Genomic DNA, 20000 nt, shown 5'->3' on the forward strand with positions numbered 1-20000 from the left:
ACACAAATGCGCACACACACACGCACGCACGCACGCACGCACGCACACACACACACACACACACACACACACACACACACACACACACACACACACACACACACACACACACACACACACACACACACACACACACACACACACACACACACACACACACACACACACACACACACACCTATCTTAAGCCACCTCTTGTCTCTTCTGAGCTCCAAATGCACTGAGACATCTGTCACTTTTTATATGAACCCTGCTTTAAAATAAGTCTTGTATCTCTCTCTTCTCTCTCATACTGTCTCTGTATCCCTCTCTCATGCTTTCCTTTTACTCCTCCTCTTTCACCCCCAAATCTCAGTCTGTGTCTCTCTCCTTCTCTCTTCCGCTCCTTCAAATGCACCTCCCTCTCTCTATCTCTCTCCCTCATGCTTTATCTCCGTCTCCCTCTCTTTCTTTCTCTCTGCCCCCCCACTCTCTCTCACTCTCTCTCTCTTTCTCTTTGTCTATCACCCTCTCTATCTCTGTTTTAAGTACTTTGGTCGTTAGCATCGGGGACTCCTCCTGGAGGCTCTGGTAGAAGGATTGAGCAGATATATTTAATCAATAATACACGAGAACCAGTGGGATATCATGATATCATATTGCCACGATGCGCCCGCCGCCACGAGAGCGAAGCTCGAGTGGCGTAGGCATCACAGAGTGGCAAAATATAGGATGAATATAGACAATTATAGAGTATTTTATATCGATTTCAGTGAACTTGGCGTAGAAAAATTATTCCTAAAGATGTCTCGTTGCTATGGAATTTCAAATGGAGTAGGCTATCAACATGCTATTGAAAGTCGGAAAAAGTAATCAGCCCCTCGGACCGTTCCAGTTCAATGCCCAGGCCGTCGCCTTGGTGTCGTTGAAGGATTAATTTGCGGCTTTTCTCCATCTTTCATTGGATTGACATGTCTAATAATGCTGTTTTTCTCAATACCGATAGATGTACTGTATGCCCGTGCTTTTTATATATCTACTCGTTTATGGTTAACGGGTATGTTAAATCAAACGTAACGTTGTCTGCGGAGTAGGTCATGTTGACACAGTTTCCGTTTGATGAATGGCAGTTGAAACTTTCTACAACATTCTAAAGCCAGCGCAGGGGTATATTGATGGTGATTTAACCGTGAGTGTATCATGAATATACTCACGGTTCAGAACGCTCTCGACCAATCACAATGCGTGATCGGACCTACCTGTTATATAAAGAGTATTGTAGAACATCCAACACACTCTACAAGCTAAGTGAAGGGATTTAGAAACATAAATGCACACACACACACGCACATACACATGCTCACTTAGCCTGGCAAGAAGAGAAATATGTTGGCTTGGCAGGAAGTTGTCATTAACAGGAAGTGGAGAGGCTCTCTAAAACAATTCAGGCTCAAACACACTGTGATAATGTGGCCAAGAGTCCAGTCCGTCTGAAAGCAAACATACCCAGGCTTGTTGAGGTCATCTGCTGTCTAACATGTCACCATTTGGTTGAATATAACTTATAAGCATGGCAGTGTTAGTGCCTTGCTCTACACATTGAGCTACACAGGTAATAGAACCGCGGACCATGGCAGTGTTAGTGCCTTGCTCTACACATTGAGCTACACAGGTAATAGAACCGCGGACCATGGCAGTGTTAGTGCCTTGCTCTACACATTGAGCTACACAGGCAATATAACTTCTAACCCTGGCAGTGTTAGTGCCTTGCTCTACTCATTGAGCTACAAGAAAGAAAGAAAGAAAGAAAGAAAGAAAGAAAGAAAGAAAGAAAGAAAGAAAGAAAGAAAGAAAGAAAGAAAGAAAGAAAGAAAGAAAGAAAGAAAGAAAGAAAGAAAGAAAGAAAGAAAGAAAGAAAGAAAGAAAGAAAGAAAGAAAGGAAGGAAGAAAGAAAGAAAGAAAGAAAGAAACTTGAACTTGAAACTCTACACAGGCAATATAACTTCTAACCCTGGCAGTGTTAGTGCCTTGCTCTACTCATTGAGCTACACCGGGAATATAACCTCTAAGCCTGGCAGTGTTAGTGCCTTGCTCTACCCATTGAGCTACACAGGCAATATAACCTCTAAGCCTGGCAGTGTTAGTGCCTTGCTCTACACATTGAGCTACACAGGCAATATAACTTCTAACCCTGGCAGTGTTAGTGCCTTGCTCTACCCATTGAGCTACACAGGCAATAGAACCGCGGACCCTGGCAGGGTTAGTGCCTTGCTCTACCCATTGAGCTACACACTGTATACATAGCTATACATATTATTTAAACCACTGGCTAGAGTGGTTATTATCATAGTGTATTCATACTCGTACCACTGTATATATAATACTGTACATACATTAGCTTAGCATATTTACTCTATACTTCATACATGCACATGTTATACTGTATACTACAATGCACTTTACTGCTCCTGTGTACTCTTTGTACTTGTTCAATAACAATAAATTGACGGAAATCTAATCTAAATCTCTAATCACACCCGACCCGGCTCTAAATGCTTTTTAAAACTGCCCTGAAAACCCATTTTCCTCAGCAAGTCTATTTCCAAAGATTTAATTGTCGTTCCCGTTCACACGTTTTTCTTGACATTTTTTTTTCTTCTGAAGTCTGGACTGTTTCTATGTTTTCAGGATCAGACGTGGAGGCTGTTTGATACTCTGTTCAGCTCTATAATGAAATCACGGGCTTGATCTTAACACTGTTGTCAAGAAGTAAGACTTACATCTACTCCTTGAAGTCGAAGATAAAACGTTTATAAAAAAAATATATATAACAAAAGTTGTTTTGCTCTAATGTTTTGATCTATGCTTCCTTTCAATGAAGATATCAGGAGAAAACCTGAAAGCTCAGATTGTCAGATTCTACGTCTGCACCGTGTTCTTTCTTCCTGCAAAAACTTTTTTTAACTAGGCCGATGGGGTAGAATGTGAGCACTGAGGTAGAATGTGAGCGCTGAGGTAGAATGTGAGAGCTGGGGTAGAATGTGAGAGCTGAGGTAGAATGTGAGAGCTGAGGTAGAATGTGAGAGCTGAGGTAGAATGTGAGAGCTGAGGTAGAATGTGAGAGCTGAGGTAGAATGTGAGAGCTGAGGGAATGTGAGAGAGCTGAGGTAGAATGTGAGAGCTGAGGTAGAATGTGAGAGAGCTGAGGTAGAATGTGAGAGCTGAGGTAGAATGTGAGAGCTGAGGGAATGTGAGAGAGCTGAGGTAGAATGTGAGAGCTGAGGTAGAATGTGAGAGCTGAGGGAATGTGAGAGAGCTGAGGTAGAATGTGAGAGCTGAGGTAGAATGTGAGAGAGCTGAGGTAGAATGTGAGAGCTGAGGTAGAATGTGAGAGCTGAGGGAATGTGAGAGCTGAGGTAGAATGTGAGCGCTGAGGTAGAATGTGAGAGCTGAGGTAGAATGTGAGAGCTGAGGGAATGTGAGAGAGCTGAGGTAGAATGTGAGAGCTGAGGTAGAATGTGAGAGCTGAGGTAGAATGTGAGAGCTGAGGTAGAATGTGAGAGCTGAGGTAGAATGTGAGAGCTGAGGTAGAATGTGAGTGCTGAGGTAGAATGTGAGAGCTGAGGTAGAATGTGAGAGCTGAGGTAGAATGTGAGAGAGCTGAGGTAGAATGTGAGAGAGCTGAGGTAGAATGTGAGAGCTGAGGTAGAAGTGTGAGAGCTGAGGTAGAATGTGAGAGAGCTGAGGTAGAATGTGAGAGAGCTGAGGTAGAATGTGAGAGCTGAGGTAGAAGTGTGAGAGCTGAGGTAGAATGTGAGAGAGCTGAGGTAGAATGTGTGAGAGCTGAGGTAGAATGTGAGAGCTGAGGTAGAATGTGAGCGCTGAGGTAGAATGTGAGAGCTGAGGTAGAATGTGAGAGCTGAGGTAGAATGTGAGAGCTGGGGTAGAATGTGAGAGCTGAGGTAGAATGTGAGAGCTGGGGTAGAATGTGAGAGCTGAGGTAGAATGGTTATTTAGTTTAGTCAACAAAGAAACATGAATCACTTGAAACATACATTTGGGTAACAGTTTGGATTATGATCATGTTCTGGAGGTTTAAACTACTGGGCTCAGGATGATAAAGGGTGTAAAGTACATGTGAGGATAACAGGAGGGTTAAAGGTGAGGGTTGACAAGGTGTTTAAAGGTGAGGGTTGACAAGGTGTTTAAAGGTGAGGGTTGACATAGGCCATGGTTAGACTAGTGTTTTTGTGGCGTTTTTTATACGTTTTTGAATACGTTTCATGTCCCTATTACACAGAAATGCGTTTTTTGGCGTTTTTTTGTGGATACGGCTGAAACGCTAAATTGTGTTTGCGTTTTGGAGAACCGCTAAAAAACGCGCCGACAACAGCGTGTAGTCTGCACAGAGCCGTTGTTGCGAAAACGCCCATGCGCAGTAGATACCATCTGCGTGCCCTCCGGTGACAACAGAGAGCTCCCAGCTCCGTGTCCCTGTGTCCCAAATAGCTGCAGCTACCATGTGTTGTCAAGTTATTCTTATAAGGACCCCAGTCCAAGCTACAACAGTCTGCATTCCCTTAACAATTGTTTGTATTGAGCCGTATTGTATTGTACCCATTATGCAATATGTTAAATAAAGTTTACATCCATTCATTCTGCTAGCATTACCACTGGCTAACATGAGCTAGCATTAGCTATCAAACCCTGTTAGCTCAAAGCTCCTCTTTCAACTTAACAAGCATTAAACAAAATGGCCCAGTCATCTATTCACCTTTGTTTAATACACACAGCGTTGTCTCTAATGTTATCTAACCACTGATAGCTCCCGATATCATCAGTTTGGTGCTGGCTAAGTAGCGTGAACTAACGTTAGCTTCTAGCCACAATGCTATACTGTTATAATGGCAAATTCCATTGACGTTAGCATGCAGCTAACAATGCTACCGATCTTTTTTTAGACTAAACTATCCGCTCTTGGTGGTCACTTGTGTTGATGTTAGTTTTGTTTCATCAACAAATGACAGGCAGAACACACAGTGAATGTATCTGTTTTGTTTATTGCACTTTTATTAGGCTTTGCTGAAAAAGAATTGCTGCATTGAGTAAATAGGCAAGATGGTGGCGCGGCATAGGCGCCTGCCTTGTTGACATTTTCTTTGCTGGAGCTTCCAGGAAGTGTATTGGCACATTCAAGTTCTGATTGGTTGAAATTGCCTTCATGTTTGCCACCTACTGCCACCTACTGCTTTGGCAGTGTACTACATCAGTGTGCTCAGGTGACAAAAACTAAAAAAAAACGAAAGTGTGACTCGAGGCGCACGACGTCGCGGCGAAACGCATATGACAATGATACGAAAATGAAACGAAAGGTGTAACCGCAGCTATAGTGTTTAAAGGTGAGGGTTGACATAGTGTTTAAGGGTGAGGGTTGACAAGGTGTTTAAATGTGAGGGTTGACATGGTGTTTAAGGGTGAGGGTTGACAAGGTGTTTAAAGGTGAGGGTTGACAAGGTGTTTAAAGGTGAGGGTTGACATAGTGTTTAAAGGTGAGGGTTGACAAGGTGTTTAAAGGTGAGGGTTGACAAGGTGTTTAAAGGTGAGGGTTGACAAGGTGTTTAAAGGTGAGGGTTGACAAGGTGTTTAAAGGTGAGGGTTGACAAGGTGTTTAAAGGTGAGGGTTGACATGGTGTTTAAAGGTGAGGATTGACATAGTGTTTAAAGGTGAGGGTTGACAAGGTGTTTAAAGGTGAGGGTTGACAAGGTGTTTAAAGGTGAGGGTTGACAAGGTGTTTAAAGGTGAGGGTTGACAAGGTGTTTAAAGGTGAGGGTTGACAAGGTGTTTAAAGGTGAGGGTTGACAAGGTGTTTAAAGGTGAGGGTTGACAAGGTGTTTAAAGGTGAGGGTTGACAAGGTGTTTAAAGGTGAGGGTTGACAAGATGTTTAAAGGTGAGGGTTGACAAGATGTTTAAAGGTGAGGGTTGACATAGTGTTTAAAGGTGAGGGTTGACAAGGTGTTTAAAGGTGAGGGTTGACAAGGTGTTTAAAGGTGAGGGTTGACAATGTGTTTAAAGGTGAGGGTTGACAAGATGTTTAAAGGTGAGGGTTGACAAGATGTTTAAAGGTGAGGGTTGACATAGTGTTTAAAGGTGAGGGTTGACAAGGTGTTTAAAGGTGAGGGTTGACAAGGTGTTTAAATGTGAGGGTTGACAAGGTGTTTAAAGGTGAGGGTTGACAAGGTGTTTAAAGGTGAGGGTTGACATGGTGTTTAAAGGTGAGGGTTGACATGGTGTTTAAAGGTGAGGGTTGACAAGGTGTTTAAAGGTGAGGGTTGACAAGGTGTTTAAAGGTGAGGGTTGACAAGATGTTTAAAGGTGAGGGTTGACAAGATGTTTAAAGGTGAGGGTTGACATAGTGTTTAAAGGTGAGGGTTGACAAGGTGTTTAAAGGTGAGGGTTGACAAGGTGTTTAAATGTGAGGGTTGACAAGGTGTTTAAAGGTGAGGGTTGATAAGGTGTTTAAAGGTGAGGGTTGACAAGGTGTTTAAAGGTGAGGGTTGACAAGGTGTTTAAAGGTGAGGGTTGACATGGTGTTTAAAGGTGAGGGTTGACATGGTGTTTAAAGGTGAGGGTTGACAAGGTGTTTAAAGGTGAGGGTTGACATAGTGTTTAAAGGTGAGGGTTGACAAGGTGTTTAAAGGTGAGGGTTGACAAGGTGTTTAAAGGTGAGGGTTGACATGGTGTTTAAAGGTGAGGGTGTTTAACATCTTCCACCCATCCATCTACAAAACCTTTTAATCATCTTCCCTTTATTTCCTTAGATTTTTTGTACACGTGATCTCAAGAAGGTACTGAACGAGCTCAGTAGCAGTTGTTTATGTCTGGTAATTTTTTGCATGGTGTTATTCATTGTCAAAGATGCAAGGACAAATCATAATTCATATGCTCCTTTGTTTCATCACAATTTAAGCAAGCCTAGTAATAGACACAATATTTCTGACACTGGGAATACATTCACTGAGGTCCATAGATGTCCAAGAACATGCAAATGGACCTTGTAGAAGTGGAGCAATCTTCCATTTACTTAGGTATGTGTTTTAGGAGGATTTTCAGAAAATAGGGCTCCGGGTTTAAGAGGTTAACAGTTTAACACACACACACACATACAGATAAACACATACACACACATGCACACGGTAAAGTAAAGGAACTGCATACTTCTTCCACCACTGAGATCTGGGCAGAGGAATTGAATGTTGGTCAATCTCCCTTCTCCCTCGAAAAGCTACCACCAGGGTGCATTTGACCAAGGCACTTACAGTAATGTCAACTGACTAATGATTGCAGAATGATTCACTCAACCACTCGTGTGACTGGAAACTCACCAGTTTGAATCCCCAAATCAGCTGGTAAAACCCTCCTCTACCTCAACAAACCAGCTGGTAAATCTATCCTTTACCCCAAAAACTACAGCAGAGATGCCATTGAACAAGGCACTTTAACTGCAACTGCTCCAGTAGATAGACAGATACAGTATCTAGATAGATAGATAGATAGATAGATAGATAGATAGATAGATAGATAGATAGATAGATAGATAGATAGATAGATAGATAGATAGATAGATAGATAGATAGATAGATAGATAGATAGATAGATAGATAGATAGATAGATAGATAGATAGATAGATAGATAGATAGATAGATAGATAGATAGATAGATAGATAGATAGATAGATAGATAGATAGATAGATAGATAGATAGATAGATAGATAGATAGATAGATAGATAGATAGATAGATAGATAGATAGATAGATAGATAGATAGATAGATAGTTAGCTCTTCCTTTGTCCATCCCTCTCCTCTCCCTCTCTTCATTTGTTATCTGTTAGTTAGAGAAGACTCACTGTCACAAGCTCTCTCTCTGTCTCCATGTGCCCTTCTCTCTCTCTGTCTCTCTCTCTCTCACACACACACACACACACACACACACACACACACACACACACACACACACACACACACACACACACACACACACACACACACACACACACACACACACACACACACACACACACACACACACACACACACACACACACACACACACACACACACACACACACACACACACAAACACACACACACACACACAGTAGTAGGAGATTTCACAGGATAATTTCACGCCTCCAAGAGCAAGAGTTCTCATTTCACCTAAATGAGAAACAGTGAGAGGAGACAGTAGGATAGAAAGAGAGAGAGAGAAGGAAGGAAAGAGAGAGAGAGGTAAGATAGAGAGAGAGAGAAAGAGAGAGAGAAAGAGAGAAAGGGGGGTAGAGAAACTTTTTCTTGTTCTTCTAAAATGAATTTCAAGGCTCATCTGGCTCAGGAGTGAATGAATGAATGAATGAATGAATGAATGAATGAATGAATGAATGAATGAATGAATGAATGAATGAATGAATGAATGAAAACTTTATTTAACAGATTGCAGAATGGGTACAATACAGTATGGCTCAATACACACAATTGTTAAGGGGATGCAGACCAGTGAAAGACGTTTGTCTTGTTTACATCAGGGTCCCCCATTTTCAATTCATATTGACATTTATGACATACACAACATACATGACATTTATGGCATAGGGACATACAGGTATTTAGTACTGATACATTTGTGACATAAACGGTATTCAAATATACAGTACTGTTACCCATAGATCCTGACAGAATATATACATATGATGGGGAGGGGACTGTAACTTAGGAGGGGGTGGGTGGGTGTGAGAGAAATATACATACGGTGGGGAGGAGACTGTACATTTGGAGGGGGTGGGTGGGTGGGAGAGAAATATACATACGGTGGGGAGAGAATATATACATGCGGTGGGGAGGAGACTGTCTATTAGGAGGGGGTGGGGGGTTTGGACATTTACAGTGGCCAGTTTCGAATTGCAGCCTCCCGTAGGTGCTCTTTAAGAGCGGTTTTGAATGTGGGTAGGGATTCACATTCCTTTACAGCTTTGGGTAGGGCATTCCACATTGATGTGGCATAATTGCGAAACGTGTTTAGTCCCTTGTTTGAGCCGAATCTGGGTTTAACATGATTTGTTGAGCTTCCTCTGGTGTTGTGGTCGTGGTATTCACTGACCTTTGGGAAGTATTTTGACATGTACATGGGTACCTTAGTCGTATAGTGTATCTTGTAGACCAGGCCCATTGCAAGTTGCTGTACTCTGTCGTCTACTCTAAGCCATCCTAGGTTGTCAAAGTGGGCAGGGGTGAGGTGGGTTCTAGGAGTAAAGTCAAGTAGTAGTCTGACCAGTTTGTTTTGTGATGTTTGTAATCTTGTTTTTAGCACCTTCGTCCGCAAACAGGAACAAGTTGCAGTCACAAGCTGACGACATGTCATTTGCATAAATTAGGAACAGTAGCGGTCCTAGTATGCTTCCTTGTGGAACACCACAGCTCACTGTGAGGGGGGGGGGGATAGAGTACCGTTTACCTCCACCATCTGTTCTCTCCCCTCCAGGTAGGATTGCACCCTGATAAACACTGATAAACTGAGAACTGTTGTTCACAGACTATGGTTGAGTTTGATTGTTGGAGGTTGGTGATAGGGTAAACATACAATTAACATGATGATATGTTTCCAATGGCCTGTACACACTTTGTACACAGCGGTGTTCCTTTGGGTCAATTTGATCCCAGGCTGTTTTAAAACATGTACAAATGTCAACAAATTTGTTTAGATCTTTTATGATGACAATGAGGTGACTATTATTACATGCACATTTATAATCTTAACCTCTTAAGCCCGATCGGCCCGGTAACACAAACAGCAATCTCCACATATTCTCTATATCTCTCCTCTTCCACTTACTTTCTCTCCTACCTCCTCTCTCAGGTTTCACCATATAGCTACTCCAATGATTCCTTCTCTCTGTCTCCATTTTCGATCACGCTTAATTGAGCTTTGATTGTGCTCACCTATCCCATGTGCGCGTCTGGCACAGGTGCGCTGCATCGAGGCTGATGTGCCCTGCTCTGCGGGGAGTTTCCTCAGACTTCCTAATATGCGCATATGCCCCAGTACCTTGGCCGAGATATAGTGGCCCTCCAGAGCTACGCCAGCCGGCCTGCCACTGGGAATACATTCCCTGAGGTTCATAGATGTCCCTAGATACCAAGAACATGCAAATGGACCTTGTACAAGTGGAGCAATCTTCCATTTACTTGGGTATGTACTTTTAGGTGCATTTTCTGAAAATATGGCCAGGGTTTAAGTCAGAGATTAAAGAAAATGTCCCTCGTTAATAACTGGGGCAACATAGGGGAGGAGCCAACGTATTCTCTCCCCGCCGTATATGTATATTTCTCTCCCACCCACCCACCCCCTCCTAATGTACAGTCCCCTCCCCATCATATGTATATACTCTGTAAGGATCTATGAGTAACAGTACTGTATATTTGAATACCGTTTATGTCACAAATGTATCAGTACCAAATACCTATATGTCCCTATGCCATAAATGTCATGTATGTTGAGTATGTCATAAATGTCAATATGAAATGAGTATGTCATAAATGTCAATATGAAATGAAAATGGGGGACCCTGATGTAAACAAGACAAACGTCTTTCTCTGGTCTGCATCCCTTAACAATTGTGTGTGTTGAGCTGTACTGTATTGTACCCATTCTGCAATCTGTTAATAAAGTTTCATTCATTCATTCATTCATTCATTCATTCATTCATTCATTCATTCATTCATTCATTCATTCATTCATACAAGCTTGCATAGCAGCCTTCGAACCCATTTATATTGGTGCTCTGTGTGGTTTCTCTTCATGTTCTGTCTCTGAACATTTTAGAAAAGGTTTTCTGCCAGTGAAGTTTTGTCACAGCTCTTGAAAGTGACATAGAAGAGCACCCTGATTACGAGGCCCCACCACAAACAGACACGTTACTTTACAACAATGGAAAGTATCATGGACCTGCTCCCTACTTGAACAGCAGGGTGAGCTTAATGCTGCTAATGTGAGAGAGAGAGAGAGAGAGAGAGAGAGAGAGAGAGAGAGAGAGAGAGAGAGAGAGAGAGAGAGAGGAGAGAGAGAGAGAGAGAGAGAGAGAGAGAGAGAGGGGGGGGGCATTGGAGATAGAGAGATGGAGAGACAAAGAGAGAGAAGGTGGGAAGGGAGGCTAGGTGGAAAACATTTAGTTGTTCTTCTAAAATGAATTTCAAGGTTCATCTGGCCAGGAGAACCGTGTTCACAGACTAACCAGCCTTAATAATACTGACGATAAAGACAATACAATGCTATATCTGATTTACCATGATTTTTCAGAGAGAGAGAGAGAGAGAGAGAGAGGGAGAGAGAGAGAGAGAGAGAGAGAGAGAGAGAGAGAGAGAGAGAGAGAGAGAGAGAGAGAACGAGAGAGAGAGAGAGAGAGAGAGAGAGAGAGAGAGAGAGAGAGAACGAGAGAGAGAGAGAGAGAGAGAGAGAGAGAGAGAGAGAGAGAGAGAGAGAGAGAGAGAGAGAGAGAGAGAGAGAGAGAATTTCACGCCTCCAAGAGCAGGAGTTGTCATTTCACCTAAATGAGAAACAGTGAGAGGAGACAGTAGAATAGGGAGAGAGAGAGAAAAAAAGTGTGTGAGGGAGAGAGAGAGAGAAAGATAGAGAGAGAGATTACACGTTATCCTACATTGTTAACCAGCTCAGTCAACCAGCTCTGTCAACCAGTTCAATCAATCAGATCAATCAATCAGCTCAATCAACGAGCTCAATCAACCAGCTCAATCAATCAGCTCAATCAACCAGCTCAATCAACCAGCTCAATCAACCAGCTCAATCAATCAGCTCAATCAACCAGCTCAATCAATCAGCTCAATCAATCAGCTCAGTCAATTAGCTCAGTCAACCAGCTCAATCAATCAGCTCAGTCAACCAGCTCAATCAACCAGCTCAGTCAATTAGCTTAATCAACCAGATTTAGACTGAAGACATTCCATTACTATCATGTATTTGTGATAGTGGAGCTTCTCATGTATTTACTGTGTACTTGGAATAAGGATTGAGCCTTTAAAAGTTTATCAGTCAATTCATTATGTGATATAAAGTTTAACTACTGTAGCAGTAAAAAAAAATAAACTATAAAAAGAGATGAAGAAAGTCCCGTGTGTGTGTGTGTGTGTATGTGTGTGTGTGTGTGTGTGTGTGTGTGTGTGTGTGTGTGTGTGTGTGTGTGTGTGTGTGTGTGTGTGGTGTATGTGTGTGTGTGTGTGTGTGTACACAGGCATGCGTGCGTGTGTGTGTTGACCTCCCAGATGCCAGTCAAGCATGACAGAAGGAGAGAATTAACAGCCAAAGGCACAGAGAGACCTTCTCCCAATCCACTGGTGTGTGTGTGTGTGTGTGTGCGTGTGCGTGTGCATGCGTGTGTGTGTGTGTGTGTGTGTGTGTGTGTGTGTGTGTGTGTGTGTGTGTGCGTGCGTGTGTGTGTGTGTGTGGAGGCAACCTTCTTACCAGGCCAGTCTCATGGACCATTGGTTTTCCTACCAGCCCCCTGGCTTATGGCAGCATGTGGACAGCCTTTACTGTTATCAGAGTGGGGTGTGCGTGTGTGTTTGTGTGTTTGTGTGAGTGACAGAGAGAGAACTTCCATTATTCAAACTCTTTCACTTAATAGTTCATGGGTCAGACCACCCATGTCGGGGCCACATAAGGTGTCACAGTATTTGCAGTGTGCATATGATAGATTGCTGTGTGATAACCTTTCAGCAAAAGTGGCTTAGTGTTATTGCATATTGGGTTTTTAACATTATCCCTGTGGAACTGACTCAGCGGTTCAACCAACATTACTGCTTTTAAACTACGGCTAAAGCCAACTACATTTTAAAGCCAGATAACAGGTAGAGGTCTGTGGAGAGGTGCTGAGGAGAGAGCAGGTAGAGGTCTGTAGAGAGACGCTGAGGGGTCTGTCCATACCAGACAGTTCACAGCCCGAGTGAGTTAGTTGATAAACCAGCTGTTTAGGTCATAGTAAGAGTTTTAGTGCTACTGGTGTAGCTCGCTCTGTTGGTTGGTGGGTCCACAAAAGTGTCTCTGAAAACGTGTGTGAATGCATGATGGCTGTGTGCTTGTTCATGAAGTAGTCCTTTTGTAGTTTGTTTTCCATGCCGATTCAGTTATTTCATGGAAATGCTAAGCAAATCATTGAACAAACTACTGTATATTCAGTCAGTAGGCCTAGATGAAACACTACTGTATATTTTTTACATGTCTGCCTGCATGACAGTATTAATTTGCGGGACAATAATGTGTGAAATGCAATGGCAGACATTCACAACGCTGTCGTCGTGACATCTTTAGGTTTCTCAGGAGTCCACAATGCAACTCACACAGAGCTCTCTTCTTCTGTGGTCACGGGTAGCTCTTCTTCTGTAGTCACAGGTAGGGTAGCCTGCTGTAAAGCGAATGCCTTCTAGCCGCCTGTCTTTTGGAAACACCATAAGACTTCCTTATAGCGTTTTGCTAATGAGGTTATTATAGGAACCGATTAACATTAGCGCAGCTAGACAGAGGTGTGGACTAGAGTCACATGACTTGGACTCGAGTCAGACTCGAGTCACGAATTTCATGACTTTGGACTTGACTTGACCAAAACAAAAAATACTTTGACTTCGACTTTGACTTTAACACCAATGACTCGTGACTTCACTTGGACTTGAGCCTTTTGACTTGAGAAGACTTGATTCCCCCATGCCCAACGATTAAAAATTATGTTATTAAATGTGCCGTGAATTAATAAATTTCCAGCTAATACACTTCATACGCGCAGCTGGCTCGTGTGTATATTTTCCCTAACGGAGTTGCACTTCCGCGTTCGTCCTCGGTAACCTGCAGAGATAGTAGGCGTGTTTTATTCTTTCTTTGTTTACTTGTTAAACTGTCATGGCAGCGCCCAGCGTTACACAAGATATTGGATATCCTCATTATTTCTCTTTTGTTGATCACAAAGAAAATAACGTTTTAGTTAAATGTAAATTGTGTCTTGGCTCAAAGAACCTATCTTACGTTACGAACGTTAATAACGACGGATTCAGTGGAAAATTATACCAAAGATTGCTTTGTTTGCTTATAAAAACTACATGGTGGTGGTCAACAAAAAACAAATTGCAGTATGCAAAACGTGCGGCTCGAAAACAACTTCAAGCTACAGCAACAACAACAAGCAACAACGTCCAACTTCGTTCGACATTTGAAGCTGCACAAATCGGTAAGTAACTTGGCTTGCTATTGATTGATTGATTGCAAACGTTATTAACAGATTGCAGAATGGGTACAGTACAGCTCAATACACACAATTGTTAAGGGGATGCAGACCAGAGAAAGACTTTCATCTTGTTTACATCAGGGTCCCCCATTTTCAATTCATCATAATGACACACACGACATACAGATAGACAGTACTGCTACATCTATACATTTATGACATACCAGATTTACAAATACAGTACTGTTTGTGATACAAGAGAGTACATTTGACGTAGAAACTGTATATTGGAGGAGGTTGGGTAGGTGGGGGGGGGACTGTACATTGGAGGTGGGTGGGTGGGGGAGGGTTAGGTAGGCGGGTGGGGGAAACTGTACAACTGTACAAGCAAAACTGTACATTGGAATATCGACAAAACCATACTTGGTTCTAAGAAGAGGGTCTCGTGTATTCTTGGGTTAGGTAATTTACTGTACATTGGAGGGGGTTGGGGTAGGACATTTACAGGAGCCAGTTTCGAATTGCAGTCTCCCGTAGGTGTTCTTTGAGAGTGGTTTTGAAAGTGGGTAGTGATTCACATTCCTTTACAGCTGTGGGTAGGGCATTCCACATTGATGTGGCATAATTGCTAAACGTGTTTAGTCCCTTGTTTGAGCCGAATCTGGGTTTAACATGATTTGTGGAGCTCCCTCTGGTGTTGTGGTTGTGGTATTCACTGGCCTTTGGGAAGTATTTTGACATGTACATGGGTATCTTAGTGTATCTTGTAGACCAGGCCCATTGCAAGTTGCTGTACTCTGTCTTCTACTCTAAGCCATCCTAGGTAGTCAAAGTGGGCAGGGGTGAGGTGGGTTCTAGGAGTAAAGTCAAGTAGTAGTCTGACCAGTTTGTTTTGTTATGTTTGTAATCTTGTTTTTAGGGCATTTGAGGTACTTTGGTACCATGAGGTGCAAGCATAGTCGTAGTACCCTTGAATGAGTGCTCCTGCCAGATTCGTCATGGTATTCTTGTTTATCAGAGAGGAGATCCGGTACAAGAATCTAGTTTGTTGGTTGACTTTTTTGATTACATTGGATGGCATTTTGTCACAGGAAAGATTTGCTTCTAGGATGGAACCTAGGTATGTAATTTCGTCTTTCCTTGTGACAATATTGTCACCCACTGTAACTGAGAGAGCCATCGACACAGTCAGTGTGGTAACGTTATCATTACATCCTAGATTGATACACGGCTGGCTAGGCAGTTGGTAGTCATATAAAATAAAATCAGCAATGTCTCGGTTGATGAATGGCCAGCAGTAGTCTAACAGTACTGCTGCTCCTTAATTTTTTTTTATTGATTGACATTTGTATGAACAGATTGCAGAATGGGTACAATACAGTACGGCTCAATACAAACAATTGAAAAATACTTTTGTCATTGATCCAAGGTAGAGAGAGAGAACTCGCACACGAATTAGGCCCTACCTAATTCTAATACCTAATAAACGACCTAATATACAAAATGCAGAGATGCCTTGTCATTTCAGTACAGATTTTTTATACCCCAAAATGTATAGATATGATTTTTTCTACCCCAAAATGTAGACTAGTTAGTAGATTATGTTTTGCCAACAAGTTGATAATGAATTTTTTTGGTGAAGCGCGTATTATGACTTGTTTAGGACTCGAAACTCAAAGGTTAGGACTTGGGACTCGACTTGGGACTTGTCAGTCTTGACTTGGGACTTACCTTACTTTGGGAGAGGCATACCTCTCCCAAAGTAACCTAGAGACGGTGATACATGCCTTTGTCACCACTCGCCTCGACTACTGCTCTGTACACGGGCATCGACAAGTCCCTCCTCCGCCGCCTACAACTGGTGCAGAACGCAGCCGCGCGCCTCCTCACCAAAACAAGAAAACACGAACACATCAGCCCAGTTTTGGCCTCGCTCCACTGGCTGCCTGTTAGCTTCAGGATCGATTTTAAATTAGCCCTAAATGTTTTTAAATCATTAAATCTGTCGGAGCTCTTGCACCGACACACCCCCCACCAATCCCTCAGATCAGCTGACCAGCTGCTATTGGTGGTACCCAGAACCAGGCTCAAGACTAGGGGAGACGGAGCTTTCTCCACCGCAGCGCCTAGATTGTGGATCAGCCTCACCCTCAGCGTACGGACTGCCCAGACCGTGCAGGCTTTTAAATCACTCTTGAAAACCTACCTGTTCTCCTTGGCCTTCCCCCCTACTTAATCACCACTAGACCCCTGGCCCTTCTATCCTCTTTGTTTTACTGTGTCCTACCAGTTCTTATTGCTTTCATTGCTTTATTATGTTTTTAATCCTATATCTTGCACCATATTGTTTTGTTTTTGTTGCTTTCATTGCTTTGCTATGTTTTATTTAATTTTTTTATCTTATACCTTGCATCACACTATTTTGTTTTTATCAACTTGCTTGTGAAGCACTTTGGTGTCAGCTGCCGCTGCCTGGAAATGTGCTATATAAATAAAACTGACTTGACTTGACTTGACTGTCTTGACTTGGGACGTGACTCTGGACTTGAGTACCAAGACTTGAGACTGACTTGTGACTTGCAAAACAATGACTTGGTCCGACCTCTGCAGCTAGATGCTAACATTAAGTAGCTAGCTGGCAACACCCCGACGATGTGGTGGTAAAAATAGTAATTTGTTACAAAAATAAGTTATATCAGCATTTTCTTTATGGCAATGGTATGGTGTTGCCAAATAACTAGAATAATACTTGTTATTCCAGCCAAAGACAGGAAGGTAGTGGCTCGAAGACATCCACATGACCTGTAACAACAGAAGAGTGTTCTGTGCGCGTTGCAGTACTGTACCTGTAACAACAGAAGAGCACTCCATAGACCTCTCACAGGTGACATATTTCCAGCTGCTCCTCTTCTCAGTTTAAACTCAGTTCAAATTGATACTGAAACCTAAGGATGAAACACCAATTCCAGGCTATAAGATAGATACTGGAATCTAAGGAGAAAACACTGATGTGAGGGTAAACTCATAAAGGACAGAGGACAGAGGAACTAAGGTCAACTGAAATTTTGGATGATAAACACTTACTTATAAGGCTAAAACACTCATTTGGGGGTAAACACCATTACCAAGTACAAAGGACGAACATATTGTCATTAGCATATCTACAGTATAACTGGTACTTAAGGCTTTACAAGGATAAATCACATGGGAGGAACAGCACCGTCACATTAACATCATTATTTGACGGGTCAACTAACATTTTGGAAGATATACACCAACATTTAAGGGTAAAACACAAATTTGGGGGTTAACCTGACGGGGACAAAGTAGTAAAATAGGATGAGACTCCATCAACGCTTTTGATATAAAAACGACAGCCATAAAGTAGCAGCTGTTTGGTCCAGAGGTGAGCCTGTCTGCTGTACTTAACTATGAATGAACACAACACTCTTTTACCAAAACATTTTTCCTCTGAAAACTTAAAACAGAGAGAGGTAACACTTTATAATAACACTCAGTTATAAGACCTTTATAAGGTATTTGTAGATAATAAACTAATCATGAACCAATCATTTATATACATTCGTAAATTATTATTAAATAATTTATAACTATATTTGTATAACATTTACAAATTAGTTCTACATTATTTATAACTCATTATCAACATTGTTTGTACTTGATTAGTTCATCATTAAATAATGTTGTTTAATGTGTAGTAACACATTTGTAGATGCTTTGAAAAAATGTATATGAAAAAACGACTATACTGTACCTCCATTTATTTGTTCATGTTCAACAAATGATTTGTTAAGACATTAATAAAACATCTATAAATCATTTGCAGATGCCCTAATCTAAAGTGAAGCCTATTCCAAATGTCTAATACAGTTAATTTTTTGTTAACTTTTTCATCACCTGTTACAAATGTTGTAGACAGCTTTCGGATACACCCTTCTTTGTGACATCAAACAGTGACAGAATTAGGACTATAGATAAATGCAATTTTATTAACATATAAAATACATGTGCATTATAGTGTAACTTGGGGGGCACTAGGACCCAGGAGTACCCTGGCCAGGTATTGAAGAGTATCTAGAGGAAGCCTCACAGTACAAGCCCTGAAGTCCCGCCTCACACACAGTACAAGCCCTGAAGCCCCACCCAGACGTATGGGGTTGCGGCACTGCAGATATACCCTACTCCTCACGCGAGGTGAGACTTGACTTCGACATGTGTTGCCGTCTGTTTGAATGGAAGCACGATACACTAGCAGAGCCAAGTTATTCGTGCTGCCCCACGCTTTTAATAAGGTATGAGCAGGTTAAGGTAAATCTATTCCATAATTTCCGACCTACAAACAACTCTTATATGTTGTGTAGACGTACTTGATGTGGTGGGCGCTAACGTTACATTTTAATTATGTGTTTGTTCCTAATGTGCGCTCAGTATATTGCGGTATGTGATGATGACACGACACACAAGGGTAATAATTATTTGTATTTTCAGGCTGTATCGGCGCCTATACAGCCTGAAAATACAAATAATTATTACCCTTGTGTTCATCACATACCGCAATATACTGAGCACACATTAGGAACAAACACATAATTCAAATGTAACGTTAGCGCCCACCACATCAAGTACGTCTACACAACATATAAGAGTTGTAGGTCGGAAATGATGGAATAGATTTATCAACAAAAAAGGTGTTTAACCTGCTCGTACCTTATTAAAAGCATGGGGCAGCACAAATAACTTGGCTCTGCTAGTGTATCGTGCTTCCATTCAAACAGACGGCAACACACGTCGAAGTCGACTTCCTCTAGAGAGATACTGTTCAATACCTGGCCAGGGTACTCATGGGTCCTAGTGCCCCCCATGTTACACTATATGTCATGCACATGTATTTTAAATTGCATTTATCTATAGTCCTAATTCTGTCACTGTTTGATGTCACAAATAAGGGTGTATCCGAAAGCTTGTAACAGGTGATGAAAAAGTAAACAAATAATTAACTGTATTAGATTTTTTATTTTTTTTTATCCACTTTTTCTCCCATTTTTCTATATATTTTCTCCCATCCCAATTTCGTATCATCCAATTCAACCCTCCCCTGTCACGGACGCTGTTTCTTGCCTCCCACAAGCCGTCTGCAATGTGGACTAAGTCATACATAGCACAAGTCCCCTCCGGTACTTGAGGTAACAGCAGTCGCATCTTTTCACCTGCGCAGCTCGATCCCTCAGTGGCGAGGAGTAACGCGTGGGAAGCTCACGCTGCCCCCGACACTTCCTGATTCTACTGCGCAGGCGCACCAACCGACCTGTAGGAGTCGCTGTCCACAACGCCCGATCCCCACCCATCAGTTTCCCACCCCCTAATACGGCCAATGTGTATTAGTATGGACGACCAGCTAAACTGAAAGCAAATGTGGAGCGCTGGGCTCGAACTGACGAGCCCAGCGTCTCCAGCATTTTGTGGCGAGCGCCTTGCCCACTACGCCACGTAGCCGCCCTGACATTTGTTAATGATGAATAGGCTTCACTTCAGATTAGGGCACACAATAGCATCTGCAAATGGTTTATAGATGTTTTATAAATGTCTTAACAAATCATTTGTTGAAAATGAACAAATAAATGGAGATACAGTATAGTGGTTTTTTCATATCCATTTTTCAAAGCATCTACAAATGTGTTACTACACATTAAACAACATTATTTAATGATGAACAAATCAAG

Source organism: Notolepis coatsorum (genome assembly GCF_963971535.1).
Source record: "Notolepis coatsorum genome assembly, chromosome: 15".
Taxonomy (NCBI): Eukaryota; Metazoa; Chordata; class Actinopteri; order Aulopiformes; family Paralepididae; genus Notolepis; species Notolepis coatsorum.